The sequence below is a fragment of the Bufo gargarizans genome, chromosome 4, assembly GCF_014858855.1.
Source record: "Bufo gargarizans isolate SCDJY-AF-19 chromosome 4, ASM1485885v1, whole genome shotgun sequence".
Classification (NCBI taxonomy): Eukaryota; Metazoa; Chordata; class Amphibia; order Anura; family Bufonidae; genus Bufo; species Bufo gargarizans.
In genome coordinates, this window is record NC_058083.1 from 92,196,854 (window position 1) to 92,213,112 (window position 16,259).

Sequence of the window (16,259 nt, forward strand, 5' to 3'; positions counted from 1 at the left end):
CAAGGCGCAAAATAACTGCCCATGAACTGAGAAAAGTCAAGCGTGCAGCTGCCAAGATGCCACTTGCCACCAGTTTGGCCATATTTCAGAGCTGCAACATCACTGGAGTGCCCAAAAGCACAAGGTGTGCAATACTCAGAGACATGGCCAAGGTAAGAAAGGCTGAAAGACGACCACCACTGAACAAGACACACAAGCTGAAACGTCAAGACTGGGCCAAGAAATATCTCAAGACTGATTTTTCTAAGGTTTTATGGACTGATGAAATGAGAGTGAGTCTTGATGGGCCAGATGGATGGGCCCGTGGCTGGATTGGTAAAGGGCAGAGAGCTCCAGTCCGACTCAGACGCCAGCAAGGTGGAGGTGGAGTGCTGGTTTGGGCTGGTATCATCAAAGATGAGCTTGTGGGGCCTTTTCGGGTTGAGGATGGAGTCAAGCTCAACTCCCAGTCCTACTGCCAGTTTCTGGAAGACACCTTCTTCAAGCAGTGGTACAGGAAGAAGTCTACATCCTTCAAGAAAAACATGATTTTCATGCAGGACAATGCTCCATCACACGTGTCCAAGTACTCCACAGCGTGGCTGGCAAGAAAGGGTATAAAAGAAGAAAATCTAATGACATGGCCTCCTTGTTCACCTGATCTGAACCCCATTGAGAACCTGTGGTCCATCATCAAATGTGAGATTTACAAGGAGGGAAAACAGTACACCTCTCTGAACAGTGTCTGGGAGGCTGTGGTTGCTGCTGCACGCAATGTTGATGGTGAACAGATCAAAACACTGACAGAATCCATGGATGGCAGGCTTTTGAGTGTCCTTGCAAAGAAAGGTGGCTATATTGGTCACTGATTTGTTTTTGTTTTGTTTTTGAATTTCAGAAATGTATATTTGTGAATGTTGAGATGTTATATTGGTTTCACTGGTAAAAATAAATAATTGAAATGGGTATATATTTGTTTTTTGTTAAGTTGCCTAATAATTATGCACAGTAATAGTCACCTGCACACACAGATATCCCCCTAAAATAGCTAAAACTAAAAACAAACTAAAAACTACTTCCAAAAATATTCAGCTTTGATATTAATGAGTTTTTTGGGTTCATTGAGAACATGTTCAATAATAAAATTAATCCTCAAAAATACAACTTGCCTAATAATTCTGCACTCCCTGTAGCTAAGCTGTGCACTATGGGTCACTTTCTAACTAAAATCCATTGGCCAGTAATACCTATGTTTCATATAGTCTAACCTATATTAATGATCACTAAAACTCCAGTTATATTCTTCCAGTGAAAATAAGAACTTGTGGATTAAAGGGCATATCCCATGACTAATGTAAAAAATGAAAATCAGGCAACATCTACTACATGAAAAATCTAAAGATGAGCAAATTTTTTAAAAATTCAATTTGCTAGTTTGCTGAATTTTTATGGAAAAATTTGGTTTGATCCGAATATATTTTCGGCAAATTTTGTTTAAAACCGACTATTTCCCAGCTGCAGAGGATCTTTATAGTGGTGTAGAACACTGTGCCTTGCAGTAACACGTATAGGGAGTCAGCTTTGGTAGTCAAATAATACTGTGAGTCCGTATGACATGCATATTACAGGCGTCACTCTTAGCATCACTGCACACTTCACTTATTTGGGCAGTCACGAGGTCAAAACTGACCAAATAACTCAAATATGAACTCAGCCTTACAGGTTGATGTTAGCGTCAAGAAGAAGTGCACTCCTTTTACACCGTTGCCAGCTGATTCCACATAGATGTCTACAGAACCTTTTATATTAAACGCTAGAGTTGAGCGAACTGCAAAGTTCAGGTTTGTACCAAACGTTAGGATTTTTGGACCCCGAACCCAAACATTTCAGTAAAAGTTGGGGTTCGGTGTTTGGCGATTTCTTGGTGCTTTTTGAAAGGCTGCAGAGCCCTTAGAAGCCATCACAGCCTACTAATGGCATGGCTGTGATTGGCCAGTGCAGCCTGTGACCCAGCCTCTATATAAGCTGGAGTCATGTAGCGCTGCCCGTCACTCTGCTCTGATTAGTGTAGGGAGAGGATGCTGCTGCTGGTGATTTCAGGGAGAGAATAGGACAGAATCTGTGATCAGAACTCCAATTTAACTCATAGATTTAGTTGTGTGGGTGCAGTGCACAATCTTTTTACCCTGCCCTGAGCCCAGTGACAGAAGAAATAACTTTTATCCGTCTGTTAGTTAGGTGGGCGGCGGCCGCCATTTTATGCAAGCACAGTGCACCAGCACTGCATATGTGCTTTTGTGAAATTCAAATCCAAGCTTGAAACACTGCAATAATAATCTGGTTTTAAAAAAAAAAAAACCTTTTTTGGCAATATCTGTAAAGAATAAATCAAGGCAACTGGACGTACTGTAGATTTCTTGAAAACGTTTCACTCGTTCTTCCAACGAGCTTTCTCAATTCTGAGTGATTGTACAAAAAATTCTGGGAATAAATATGTAACTGAAGAATTGAGAACTGAAGTTTTCAAGAAATCTACAGTACGTACAGTTGCCTTATTTTATTCTTTACAGATATATACCATGACCTGGATAAATGAGAACCATCACAGACTTTTTTGGCAATATCCTACATCTGGTGCCTTTACATCATTAGTCAGTGTGCAATTTAAGCTAGAAATACAGCTATAATTTCCTGGGTTTTAAAAAAAACACCCTTTTTGGGCAAAATACACAATTTTACAGCGCTTGCTGCATCTGCATGTGTGAAATTCAAGCGTTATATACTGCTGTCATATTCTGTTAGTAAAAAAACACCCTTTTTGGGCAAAATACTTAATATTACAGCCTTTGTGGCATATGTCATTGTGAGATACACCCTTTATATGCTGTTGTTCTATTCTGCTATTAAAAATAAACACCCTTTTTGGACATAAAATAACATTTTCAGCCTTTGCTGCATATGTCATTGTGAGATACACCCTTTAGATAGTGTTGTTATATTCTGCTATAAAAAACAAACAAACACCCATTTAGGGCAACAAACTTAATTTAGCAGCCTTTGCTGCATATGTCATTGCGAGATACACCCTTTAGAGATACTGTGGTTCTATACTGCTATTTAAAAAACACTCATTTTGGGCAAAAATCTTAAATTGCGGCCTAGTTTACATCCTTATGTGTGAGATAAACCCTTTAGATACTGTGGTTCTATTCTGCTATTAGAAAAAACACAAATTTTTGGCCAAAAACTTAATTTTGCAGCCTTTGCTGCGTATGTCATTGTGAGATACACCCTTTAGATAGTGTTGTTATGTTCTGCTATAAAAAAAAACACACCCATTTAGGGCAAGAAACTTAATATTGCAGCCTTTGCTGCATATGTCATTGTGAGATACACCCTTTCCATACTGTTGTTCTGTTCTGTTACAAAAAAAAACACCCATTTTGGGCAAAAATCTTAAATTGCAGTCTAGTCCACATCTGTACGTGTGAGCTACACCATCTAGATACTGTGGTTCTATTCTGCTATTAGAAAAACATCCATTTTGGGCAAAAATCTAAAATTGCGGCCTAGTCTACATCTGTTCGTGTGAGATACACCCTTTAGATATTGCGGTTCTATTCTGCTATTTAAAAAAACACATTTTGGACAAACATCCTAAATTGCGACCTAGTCTACATCTGTACGTGTGAGATACGCCCTTTAGATACTGTGGTTCTATTCTGCTTTTAAAAAAACACCCATTTAGGGCAAGATCCTAAATTTGAGAAATACGAGGAGAACGTCAAATAAGGGACGTGGCCCCGGTCGTGGTGCTGCTGGTGGAGCTCCTGTTACAGGGAGAGGATGTGGTTTATTTGTGCCAGCTACACGCACAAGTGAAGCACCTTCCTCTGGTGTGAGTAGGCGACCTGCAGCGGTATTTGGTCGGGCCTAATGCGGCTCTACGAATGGTGAGGTGATTGTAGATTGGGTTGTTGACAGTGCCTCCAGTTCCTTCACATTGTCTCCCACTCAGTCTCCTGCTGAAAGATCACAGTTGGCACCTGCAGCCAATGTCCATCAGTCTTTCACCTCACCCACTTGCAAATTAGCCAAGCAGTCTGAGCACCAAGTCATGCAGCAGTCTCTTCTGCAGGGTTTCCCAGGGCCATCCACCTAGCCCTGCCCCAGAAGTGGAAGATATTGAGTGCACTGATACCCAACCACTTATGTTTCAAGATGAGTACATGGGAGGACCATCGCAGCATGTCTCGGATGATGACGAAACATAGGTCCCAACTGCTGGGGCTTTCTACAGTATGCAGACTGACAAGGAGGGCAGGGGTGAAGACTGGTTGGTAGATGATGTGGAGGACGATGAGGTCCTCGACCCCACATGGAATCAAGGTCATGCGAGTGACCTGTGTAGTTCGAAGGTAGAGGCAGTGGTCGCACAGAGCCACCAGCACAGTAGAAGAGGGAGCAGAGTGCAAAAACGGAGCGGCCGTCCCCTAGACAGTATGCCTGCTACTGCCCACTGCAACAAGGGACCGAGCACAACAAAGCCCGATTCAAGGAGTTCTCTGGCGTGACAGTTCTTCAGACAATGTGCTGACGACAAGACACAAGTGGTTTGCACTCTGTGCAATCAGAGCCTGAAGTGAGGCATAAACATTCTCAACCTGAGCACAACCTGCATGACCAGGCATCTAAGTACAAAGCTCGAGCTGCAGTGGAGTAGACACCTCAAAAAAAAAGTTGCTGAAGTCTTGGCCTCTTCATCCACCTCTGGAGTGACAGTGCCACCTGCCACCCTGCAAACAGAGGATCTGCCAGAAACACTATCATCTGGGTCACCAAGCATCTCAACAATGTCCCACGGAAGCATTGAGCTCTCCATCTCCCAAACACTGGAGCGGAAGAGGAAGTACCCCCTACCCACCCGCGATCCCTTGCCCTGAATGCCAGCATTTCAAAATTACTGTCCTTAAAAATGCTGTCATTCCGTCTGGTGGAGACGTACAGTTTTAAAAGCCTTATGGCGGTGGCTGTCCCACAGTATGTCGTGCCTAGCCACCACTATTTTTCCAGGCGTGCCCTCCCTTCCCTGCACAATCAAGTGGAGGACAAAATCAGGTGAGCACTGCACAATGCCATCTGTGGCAAGGTGCACCTCACTACGGATACATGGACCAGTAAGCACGGTCAGGGACATTATATCTACATAACAGCACACTGGGTAAATGCAGTGGCGGCTGGGCCTGAGGCGGATAGCAGTTTGCAGCATGTCCTTCCACCACCGAGGATTGCAGGGCGCTTCAGTTTGCCTCCTGTTGCTTCCTCCTCCTACTCCGGTTTCTTATCCTCTACCGGCACCTCATCTGGTCAGAGTAACACCTTCACCACCAACTTCAGCACAGCTAGGGGTAAATGACAGCAGGCAGTTTTAAAACTTATCTGTTTGGGGGACAAACCTCACACCGCGCAGGACCTGTGGATGGGGCTTGCACAACAGACCGATGAGTGGTTGGTGCTGCAACACGCCAGACCTGCAGGGTAGGATGAAGTGAGGTCACAGTTATGGGCAATCGAGGGTACTCACTATATTTGAAGAACCCTGGGCAGGCGCGTGGCAGTGAAGGAGAGGTAGACACAGTTCCTCTGGGGCACGCTCTGTAGATAGGGACCAGGCCGGATGGTAGTTGAGGTGCCCTGGATGTTACAAGTATTTTGTGTACCTGGGGCAAGGTCCCTGTGGTATTCGTGACGCCAGTGCCTTTGGACGGTGGCACACCGGTTGGAATGATGGAGGTACACAAGTATACAGTGAACCAAACGTAAACTTTACTGGACAATCCAACTTTGTACAGCAGGTGTAGTACAGTCTTGATATTACAGTTCCACAAGGGGGCTCATTCACAATATGGCAGGCAATAGTCATACAAGATACGCTGAGGGTAAATTCCACAAGCACTCAGCAGCAGGTTGTACCTTTCCTCAGAATCAATGTACAGTGTCCTTTCTAGAACTCCTGCTCTGGCTTTATATCTCCCAAGGCCCGGATGCCTAAAAGGGTGGCTTATATCCTTGGTTACTTTCTTCCTCAGGTATTATACTCCTTGCTATGATTCCTAAAATCCTCTGCCCATCAGGGTCACTTTGCTTACCCTGGGTCGCCTCCTCCTATCAGGTGGATAACTGTAGGTTTCTCCCAGGAGGTTGGTTCCTGCAACTGGGGTATCTCTTCAGAGCTAACTTAGGCTCTCTTGTTCTCAGGCAGGCTGGAGCTTCTCAACAGCCTCCTGGACATCACTAGCAGCCAGGGCTATCCAGCTGCATGTCAGGAGCAGGCTTACTGGCCTCTGTCTTCTCAGACTCCTGACTCTGCACTAACTCTCCCTGTCTGGGCCTGGACATTTATACTAGGGGCTTCCTATCTCCCTCTAGTGTCTGGGATGTCTAACTACACCCAACTAGGCCTGCTGCTGCATTAGACAGGGGTACATTGCATATAACAACACATTAACACATACATTAAATGCAGAATTAAATATGACATCTCTGTTCCTTATGAGTAGGAGTAACGCGCACACCAATTGACCCTTGTGTAGTGCCCACCCATACCTAGTGGGACACTACAGTGCAGTGAGACTCAAGCCCAGCCTGGTGGTGTGAAATTATGGGTGAAATCTTGTAGCAGCTCTGGGACTAGCCAATTTGATGCACATCCCTTCCCTGGCACATGTGCTGAATTTGGTAGTGCAGAGATTCCTTAAAAATAACCCCGATATGTCAGAGCTGCTGCATAAAGTGCAGGCCGTCTGTGGGCGCTTTCGGCGTTCTCATCATGCTGTTGCTCGTCTGTCAGCGCTGCAGCATAACTTTGGCCTTCCCGCTCATCCACCTCATATGCGACGTACCCACAAAGTGGAACTCCACCTTGCACATGCTGGCCAGACTGTATGAGTAGCAGCAGGTGATAGTGGAGTTTCAGCTGCAGCACGTACGGGTTAGTCGCTCTGCGTAACAGCACCATTTCACCACCAATGACTGGGCCTCCATGCGAGATCTGTGTTCCTTGTTGCACTGTTTGGAGTACTCCACCAGCATGGCCAGTGGACCAATAACACCATTCTCAGCGTTACTATCCCTCTTCTATGCCTCCTTGAAAAAACGCTGCTGGCGATGATGGAAGAGGATGTGGCACAGGAGGAGGAAGAGGGATCATTTCATAGTGTTTCCGATCAGTCATTCATAATTGGCTCCGAGGGTGGGTTCCTGCACCCACAAATGCAACGTACACAATTGTCTAGCCAGGGCACAGTTCTGGAGGATGACGAGGTGGAGGATGAGGAGATGGAGGAGGAGGAACCATGTTCACAGGAGGGTGGCACCCAGACCAGCTCATGGCCATCACTGATGCGTGGCTTGGGGATACAGAGGACACAGACGATACACCTCCCACAGAGGACAGATTTTCATTGCCTCTGGGCAGCCTGGCACACTTGAGCGATTACATGCTGCAGTGTCTCCGCAACAACCGCCGAGTTGCCCACATTCTAACTTGTGCTGATTACTGGGTGGCCACAATGCTGGATCCCCGTTACAAGGACAATGTACCATCCTTAATTCCCTCACTGGAGCGTGATCAAAAGATGCGCGAGTACAAGCGCATGCTGGTAGACGCACTGCAGGTGGCATTCCCACCTGACAGTGGGGGCACAGTAGAAGCACAACGTGAAGGCAGAGGACAAAGAAGAGGTTGCCAATGCATCTGGGGCACCACCAGCACCTCAGAAGGCTGGGTTAGCATGGCCGAAATGTGGAAGAGCTTTGTCAGCACACCACAACAACCAGCACCACCAGCTGATATGGAACATCTTAGCAGGAGGCAGCAATTCACCAACATGGTGGAGCAGTATGTGTGCACACGCATACACGTACTGAATGACAGGTCTGCCCCCTTCAACTTCTGGGTCTCCAAATTGGGCACATGGCCTGAGCTTGCCCTTTGCGCCTTGGAGGTGATGGCCTGCCCTGCAGCCAGTGTATTATCTGAATGTGTGTTTAGCACAGCAGGGGGCGTTATCACAGACAAGCGCAGCCGCCTGTCCACAGCCAATGTGGACAAGCTCACGTTCATTAAAATGAACCAGGCCTGGATCCCACAGGACTTGTCCGTACCTTTGTGCAGAATAGACATGTATACCTGCCTTAACCAGCCGTTATTATACTACAGTGCAATTGCTCATTCTTGTATTTTGGATATTTCACACTCTTTTGGAGTGTACCCTAATTAAAAAAAAATATTTCAACTAAAAATCAGTGTTGGCTACCTCATCTTCCTCCACCGCTGCTTCCACCTACACTGCTGCGTCCACCGCCCCCTCAAACTCCTACTCCAAATGGACCTCCACCTAATAATTTTTTTTTTTTTTTTTTATTGTACACATTTTATTTTATGTCATTTCACTAATTTGTCTGTAACATTTTCTGGTGAAATTAACTAATTTTTGGCTTTGATATAACCCTGCTCTACCTAGTTGACAGCTTAATAAATTGTACAAATTTTTCTTTTACATTTTCGGGTGACATTTAACAATTTTCGGCTGTGAAAGACCCCTGCTCTACCTATTAGACAAGATTTAAAAAAAATCACTAATTTGTCTGTTACATTTTTAGGTTAAATTCACCAATTTTTGGGTGTAATATACCACTGCTATACATAGTAGACAGGTTAAATAAAATCACTAATTTGTCTATTACATTTTCAGGTGAAATTCACCAATTTCTGGGTGTGATATACTACTGCTATACCTATTAGACAGGTTAAAAAAAAAAAATCACTAATTTGCCTGTTACATTTTCGGGTGAAATTCACCAATTTTTGGGTGTGATATACCACTGCTATACCTAGTAGACAGGTAAAAAATAATTCACTAATTTGTCTGTTACATTTTCAGGTTAAATTCACAAATTTGTGGGTGTGATATACTACTGCTATACCTATTAGACAGGTAAAAAAAAACAAAAAAAAACACTAATTTGTCTGTTACATTTTCAGGTTAAATTAAAAAAATTGTGGGTGTGATATACTACTGCTATACCTATTAGCCAGGTAAAAAAAAAAAATCACTAATTTGTCTGTTACATTTTCGGGTGAAATTCACAATTTCTTTGGTGTGATATACCACTCCTATACCTAGTAGACAGGTAAAAAAATTCACTAATTTGTCTGTTACATTTTCGGGTGAAATCAACCAATTTTTGGCTTTGATATAACCCTGCTCAACCTAGTTGACAGCTTAATAAAATTCACAAATTTTTCTTTTACATTTTCGGGTGACATTCAACAATTTTTGGCTGTGATAGACCCCTGCTCTACCTAGTAGACAGGTTAATAAATTTCACAAATTTGTCTGTTACATTCTTGGGTTGACATTTTAAATTTTTTGCCTTGAATAAACCCCTGCTCTGCATAGGTGACAGGGACCAATTTTCTTAAAAATAATCTGTTCCATTGGTGGGTGACATTAATTCATTTCTGGCGATGAAAAACCCCTGCTCTGCATAGGTGACAGGGAATTAAATTTCTAAAATTCGTCTTTAATTGGCCCTTTCATTCGATCCTTCTTCTTTAATAATTTGTCCCACATTTCCGCTTTATCCCATTGCAGCCATTGACCTCCCTTGGATGAGGTCTCCCTCCTCACGCTCCCTCTCTGGCGTGGAACACTGATTTGCCGATAACCGTGATCAACATGATAGGCTCAGAAAAGAACATCGAAAGTTGATAGAGAAGATATCCAAATGGATGGTGGACATCACAGGGACGTGTGATCAGGCAGAAGTTATCTAGAGTCAACAAAGCGGCAGCAGGGCCTCTCCTGGCTAACGTTTTCAAATCGAAAATAGCACAGTGACATTCCCTATAATTTTTAATTAATCATTCAAATAACAGGGCATCTTAAGAGTCCTGTATTGTTATTTATCATCACTACCTACCCAAGTCGGGAGTGGGTAATTGCCGCGCGCTCACTCCCTTCCTTCAATTCTTCAGATTTAATAACTTCTCTCACATTTCCGCTCGATCACAATTACATTTCATTCATTGATCTCCCTGGATGTGGTCTCTCTTTCTCACGCTCTCTCTCCGGTTGTGGAACCCTGATTCGCCGCTAACAGTGATCAACATGGTAGGCGCAGAAAAGAACACAGAAAGTTGATAGAGCAGATATCCAATTGGATCGTGAACATAACGGGGACGTGCGACATGGTTGGGCAGTATGTTTGCACACACCTACATGAGCTGACTAATGGTTCTGCCCCCTGCAACTTCTGGGTCTCCAAATTGGGCACATGGCCTGAGCTTGCCCTTTACACCTTGAACTGAATATTTGCAAATCATCTGTGCTTTGTACCCACTCCTGCTTTTGGCTACCAAATCATAAGCCAATTCTGATGGGGCCATACAGGCCTTACAGCTGCTACACAGAGAGGATCCGTTGTGTATCTCATTTTACCTTCCAGAGTCTGGAGGTAGCAGCAGTATCAGGAGGCCACAGAGAGGCACAATGACAGAGTGTGGAGGTGGCGGCAGCATCAGGAGGCCACAAAGAGGCAACATGACATAGTGTGGAGGTGGCAGCAGCATCAGGAGACCACAGAGTGTCAAGTTGACAAAGTGTGGAGGTGGCAGTCCGTAGCATGAGAAGACCACAGAGTGGCAAGGTAACATAGTTTGGAGGTGGCAGCAGTATCAGGATGCCACAAAGCTGTCAAGGTGACATAGTGTTGTGGTGACAAGAGCATTAGGAGGCCACAGAGTGGCAACATGACATAGTGACATAGTGTGGAGGTGGCAGTAGCATGAGAAGACCACAGAGTGGCAAGGTGACACAGTTTGGATGCGGAGGCAACATCAGGAGGCCACAGAGTGGAAAGGCGACATAGTGTGGAAGTGGCCGTAGCTTCAGGAGGCCACAGAGTGGCAAGGTGACATTGTGTGGAGGTAAAAATAGAAAAAAATGGTGGCTCACTCACTGTTCCACTTCTGGAAAGGTGCACTGCCCAACAGCACTCCCAAATGCTGGTGTAGTAGAAAGTGAAATAGGAAAATTGGATAGGGGGTCACTCGATATCAAGCAAACATATGCTCAAGTTGTATCCAAAGTAAAACCTTTATGGATAAAAACATATCATGTACAGATCATACACATATCGTATAATACAAAAGCTTAAAACTAAAAATACCGCAGTCTTAGATAAATATCCCAAGGCGCGTGACCCACTGTGTAAAGGTAAGTCAATCGGCAATCAGGTCTGTGTCACAATAATATCAATTCGATTGAACTAGACATCAAGATCATATATTCGTGTATACTTGCATATATTGTAAGCCACAGAGAGTTATGATACTCTATTGGAGTTTTACGTTACCGCTTCTTCATCTGTTAACACCGGTTTGCTTGTCCGGCATGGCTTATATCTCTGCAATCATCTGCAAGGACCTGTGGATGAAACTTCCCCCGCTCCTAAGGGTATGTTGCAGCGGTATAGCACAGTTCACCATTGTGACCTGCCAGGACCTACGTGGCGTCCCACGTGGTTCACTGTCCCGTCATGTGATTTGGAAGTTTCAGGCGGAGACTCGAATCGTCTTTAGATGAGAGTGGTTGACTCAAAGGTTGCTATTATCCCCTGTGTTGCAATATGCAATTTTAAGCACTCCTTCTTGATGATCCCTCACTGTTATTTCCGAAACGCGTTTCGGGGTGAAACAACCCCTTCTTCAGTGTTTTTTTCCTGCTCCTCCTCTCCTGTAACTTGTGTAGAAAAACCACCCTCCTCCTCCTCCAGTTCAGCCCCCACAGGGCTCATGTGGCCATGAGATCTAGGCACCATGTCTCCAATCCCCTGACCAGCCAGATTTACCAGCATCTGTTTCAAGACATGAAGCACTGAAATGACCAGGGGAGGGCTGGGAAGGGGGGCAGGGAGGCAATTGCCCCCCAGGCTGCCCTAAAGCCTGTTAAAAACGTCTCTTTAACAAATAATTATATTTTTTTATTATTCCTCCGGGCCGCACTGCCGATCACCACATGCGGCGCGGCCTTGTTTCTAGTTGCCGGCAGCGGTGGGGGGGGGGGGGCAATAGGAGACGAGCGCTTCCATTGTGGAAGCGCTCATCTCCATATTTATCTGTAACGCCGTCCTCAGGAGATGGCTGTGCTGCGGCAGGGGAGGGAGAGGTGTGTCCCTCCCCTGTTCTTCTGATAGGCCGCAGGCACTAATGCCTGCAGCCTATCACAGGCCGGCTCAGCCAGGCAGCACACAGCGGGGGACACCGGCCGGAAGAGGCCTGCATTGCATCACTGCTGATGGAGGTAAGTATTAGTGTTTTTTGTTTTTTTCTTTGCGTGGGGAGCTGGCACTATGGGGCATCTGGCATTTCTTACAGACCAATTTTTTGGGGGGTCGAATTTGGGGGCATTTATTTCTTGCCCATTTTTTGGGGGGGCGCTATGGGGGCATTTCTTACTGGCACATTATGGGGGAGAGGAGCACTATGGGGCATCTGGGGGCTCTAAAGGGGCTTTTTTTATTGGCACATTATGGGGGACACCATAGGGGAGAGCGGCACTATGGGGTATTATTTGGGGGCACTATGGGGAAGTGGTGGCTCTAGAGGGTCCTTTTATTATTGGCACATTATGGGGGGCACTATGGCATCTGGTGGCACTAAGGGGGCAGTTTTTACTGGCACATTATGGGAGGCACTATAGGGGAGAGCGGCACTATGTGGCATTATTTGGGGGCACTATGGGGGAGTGGAGCACTATTGGGGCATCTGGTGGCACTAAGGAGGGGCATTTTTTACTGGCACATTATGGGGGAGAGTAGCACTATAGGAGCATCTGCTGGGGGCACTAAGAAGAGGCATTTTTTCACTGGCATACTATGGGGGACACTATGGGGAAGGGGGAGAGGAGCACTATTAAGGCATTTACTGGGGCACTATATAGGGGTATTTTATACTGGCATACATTATGGGGACATTAGCTCAACTGCGGGCACTAAGCAGGGGTATTTCATGTACTGTCATATTATAGGGAGCATTATTTCTACTAGGAGGTATTATGCAGCGATTTACTACTACTGGGGGGCTATGAGGAACATGATCACTAGTATGGGCACTATAGGGGCATTATTACTACTAAGTGTTCTCTGGCAGATAATTATTTCTATTGGTGGGATTTTGGGGAGCACTTTTACTTTTGGGCGAACCCTGGCATAGTATCAGCTTAGCACAGAATTATTTTTGGGGGACATTATCTTTATACTATTAGTGTCTGGGCGCAGTTATTTTTTAGAGAAAAATCATCATGGCGGTCTGGTCTGAATGGAGAAGATAAAGAAAGAGAATGTCTACAACAAAGGTGACATCACTGGATGTAAGAGGTATGTGGCGCTATGTAGGAGAGGAGATGCTCCGGCTCCTCCCCCTGCCATTTGCAGAAAGAGGATTCAGAGCTGGGTGAGGATGGCCAAAATGGTGGGGGGGAACCACAGGGCTTGAGCAGGATCTGGGGAGGGATGTGTAGAGACAGACCTCAACAATAGAATTTCAGCTGTACAGTGTTTGTTGGGAGTGGCCTAATTATATGTAGGAGGGGCTTTTAATAATGGGCAGAGCTAAAATGGGCCTCTTGACTGGATTTTCCCCCCAGGACTAAGGCTGCCAGCCCTCCCCTGGAAATGACATTGTTCATCCCGCAGTCCTGGCGACTGACAAATAATGTGGCCTATTCAAAGGGCCTGAGCAAACGTCTGGTGTCATGCATTAGCTGCCACTGGTTGACATTGAAGTTACACAGGGGAGTTCTCCTGTCCGCTTGGATCATCAGGAAATCGTGTATGGCCTTTCTCTGTTCGTACAGTCGGTCCAACATATGTCAGGTGGAACTCCAATGGGTGGAAACGTCGCATATCAGCCCATGTTGGCAGATGCCATTTTGCTGCTGCAGCTCAAAAAGGGTGTGCATTGCAGTGTATGAGTGGCTAAAGGTCATGCAAAGTTTCCTGGCCATTTTTAGGATGCCTTGCAGATGGGTGGAAAAGTTCAGAAACCACTTGACACTCAGATTGAACACGGCTCAGCCCTCTTTGACGTGTAGCCGACACAATGTTCTTCTCGTTGTCGGTCACCATGGTTCCGATTTTCAGTTGTTGCAGAGAAAGCCAGGATTTGATTTCTTGCAGTTCCTTCCCTGTGAGACCCCATTCACCAAGGCAAACAAGGTGCAGAACAGCGTGACACCGCAGTGCCCTGCATATGTGATATGCTGGAGGGGCACTGTGAATTGTTCCTGCAGTGGAGGCTGAAGTCTCAGTGGAGGATAAGGAGGCAGAGGCGGACATTGTCACTGGACCAATGACGTGGCAACATAGAGGAGCAAGCAGCGTCGCATGGCCAATTTGCTGATGTGTCTATGCATGAACCACATTGACCCAGTGAGCCATAAAGGACATGTACTGTCCATGACCGTAGTTACAGCTCCACACTTTGACATTGCCGTGTACTTTGGCAGACACTGACAGGCTCAAGGACTAGCCCACCTTCTGTTCTACATGTGTGTGCAGGGTTGATACTGCCTTTTTGGCAAAGAAATGATGGCTTGGGACTCTCCACCTCGACTCGGTACAAGCCATCAGTTCTCTGAAAGGTGCATAGTCCATCACTTGGAAAGGGAGGGACTGCAGCACCAGCAACTTAGACAGGAGCAAATTCAGCTTTTGCGCCGTTGGATGAGTGTTCGCATACTGTTGTCTCTTGGCAATCGCTTCGGTGATCGATTGCTGATGGGATGACTGACAAGGAGTAGTTGAAGAAGGAGCATCAGGACCAGCAGATGATTGGAAGAACAGACAGCTCCCTTCAGCTTAGGTGGTGGAGCCTTGACTGCCTGGTGCCAAAATTGGTACTGTGACCACCCTTCACCTTCTGCCCACAGATTCTACATATGGCCACGTTCACCTTCTCCGGCGGCTTAACAAAAAACTGCTACACTGCCGAGTAGGTGATTTTACCCCCAACACTATACACTGACTGACTGCTACCACTGCTGCCTTTTTGAACCCCTGCACCTCTACTTTTCGGGAAGATAGGTGGTCCACCCCGGGCTCATTTCGCTACCGACCTCCTACTAATGCCATCCTGCTGACATCCACCCACGTTAGTGACTTACTGGCTTCGCCGCTGGCTCACAGGCAAGCTGTCACCCTCTTCTCTGATCAGCTACATCATAATCATCGAGTACTGTCTGCACGTCACTGATGTCCTCCTCAACCGTCTCTGGGTCAGGAGCCTGACCACTCACAACACCAGCTCCCACGCCTCTCCCCTCATCACTACTTGCCCGCCTAGCGGAGGAAGCGGCTGATGTCTCCTCCAGATCTTGGCTGGGCAGTAGCTGCTAACTGCCCTCTAGTAGCTCTTCCTCGCTGAAAAGTGGAGCAGAACCTACAGCATATAATATTTCTCGTGGTGAGGGAACTAAAAAATGACAGAGGAAGGTTCAGGACAGGTGGGGGGGAACAGTACCGGCTCCCGGGCCATGCCAACTAAGCGTTGTGTCAGAGCAACACACCGACTCTTGGATGGGAATGTCTGATGTCACTTGGGATGAATTGGACGACCGAGTCAACCATTCAAGATACTGGTCAAGACATGAAAGCTTGATGACACCAGAGCTCAGGACTCTCGCTGCGACCTCTGCCTGCGACAAACATTTAGGCATCTATTACTCCCCTGTGCAGGACCTAGCACTTCTCTGTCTGACATATTGTTAGATCAAATAACCAAATGTTAGATCGAATATTTTTTTTTCCAGCACTAATACATGGCAAACAGGGCTTTAGAGTTTATCACTGCACCTCTGAATGGCAATTAGACCCTATTTTTTTCTACTTTTACACAACACAAATGGATTTTCAACAGATATGTGCAACGCTAAAAGGCTAAAATATTTAAATTTTGCCACTAATACACAGCAAACAGGGCTTTAGAATATATCACTGCACCCCACAAGGGCAAATAAGACATACTCTAGATATTTTTCCTTGTAATAAACTCTGTTAATGGGTGTATCAAACAGCACTTGCATCCCAATAACAAGAACGGTTTGCTAGAGCTATATAATGGCAATTTGGATCCCCAGTCAGTGCAGCAAGGTGTAATAGGATTGTTCCTATTACCCAGGCAGTAACCTCCCCTACTGAACCCTGTTCTACATAAA